Below are 1527 nucleotides of genomic sequence, written 5' to 3'. Positions count from 1 at the left end.
CATCAACGTTTAGGTAGAGGGGAGGATCCTGGGTAGCTAAGGACTACAGAAGTGGTAAGAAAAGAAAGAAGGGAACCAGGAGACTTTGTGGTCCCTGATGCCAAAGGGGAGACTTAAATATCTTTTTAAGTAAGGTGGCAACATGCACGGCCCACGTAGGGATTTTGTCCCGCATCTTAGAATCCCAACAGCAAGCCAAAGGCAAAAGAGGAGATATAATCACATCCCACTGAAACTCTAAAAAGGTAGATCATCTGTTCTCTTCCTCTGGACTCAGTCTCCGGACGGACAGCCCTAACAGATCTCACATGGGAGATCATCTTCAGTCAACTATGCCTCAAAGGAAAGTAGACTGTCAAACTGATTTTTGTATCTTTCTCCAAAACTCAACCCCCTTGACCCCGACGTGATTTGAACACGCAACCTTCTGATCTGGAGTCAGACGCGCTACCTTTGCGCCACGAGGTCACAAGGGGAGCTTTTACACTTTCTAAACTAGGATCTTGAATCATCCCCTTCCTCTTCCTCCAGATCCAAAATATTTATTTCTTTATCATTAACTTTGATCATTTTTCTCTCCACCGATCACAGTTTTGCTAGTGCTTCCTTGAGGAAAAAAAATAAGGGATTGACCAGATTAAATATTAACCCCAAATACTCCTTGTGGGAAAACCACAGGATAAAACGTTCAATCTTTCCACTAGTCGAAATTTTTCTAATTGAGAAACATCGACTACATATTGGATTTAAAGCCTCAGTGAAACAGGAATAAAAACGGCTACAATGTTTGCAGTATTACTTTTCCTATAAATTCACTAGACGCCTCCCTCTTCCGTATCAAACTCCCAGCCTTGCGGGGCCCGGTCTCGCGGTCTTCTACTTTCCCCCGCCCTATCCGCGCACCGGCATCATCTTTATCTTTGTGAAAAGCTGCTTGTCCGCAAGTCTAGTGCGGTAGGCATCTCTTGCCAAAACCCTCACTTCCTCGGCCAGAATCCGTGGGCCTTGCGGTCTCTGTTGCGTACACGTGCCATTCCGTTTACAACAGGAACCCCACACAAACCGCTAGCATTTACTGAGCTTTTATCATTCACTCCTAGTCCTGTGTTAACGGGCTTTTTCATTCGTTTTTTTTTTTTTTTTTTAATTGTACTTTAGGTGAAGGATTACAGTACAAATAGTTTCTCATGAAACAGAAGCACACGTTATTTTATGATATTGGTTAACAACCCCACAACATATCAACCCTCTAACTTCTCAACCTCTTTTATTTTTGGTGAAAATACACATAGCCAAAGATACCCATTTCAAAAATTTCTACATGCACAGTTCAGTGACATTGACTACGCTCTTCCAATTGTGCTGTTATTCTCATTTAAAATGAAGGCTTACGGAACAAAATAGTTTCTCATTTAACAGTTACTACAAATGTTGCCCTATGACAATGGTTAACAATCTCACAACACATCAACAATGTCCTTACTCAACCTTGGATTCCCTATCACCAGCTTCCTTGTCCCCTTCTGC

General features: G+C 42.3%; 1 non-coding gene across 1 annotated transcript; it reads right to left on the bottom strand.

The window, feature by feature from the left end:
* Window positions 1–396: 396 nt before the first annotated feature.
* Window positions 397–468, bottom strand: TRNAW-CCA (transfer RNA tryptophan (anticodon CCA)). Its single transcript has one exon. It is a non-coding gene; the product is annotated as a tRNA-Trp (tRNA).
* Between the last annotated feature and the right edge of the window lie 1059 nt (window positions 469–1527).

This window comes from Trichechus manatus, unplaced genomic scaffold, assembly GCF_000243295.1.
Source record: "Trichechus manatus latirostris isolate Lorelei unplaced genomic scaffold, TriManLat1.0 scaffold00180, whole genome shotgun sequence".
In the NCBI taxonomy this organism is placed as follows: Eukaryota; Metazoa; Chordata; class Mammalia; order Sirenia; family Trichechidae; genus Trichechus; species Trichechus manatus.
The sequence above is the reverse complement of the archived record's forward strand: the minus strand, read 5'-3'. Positions and strand labels throughout refer to the sequence as shown.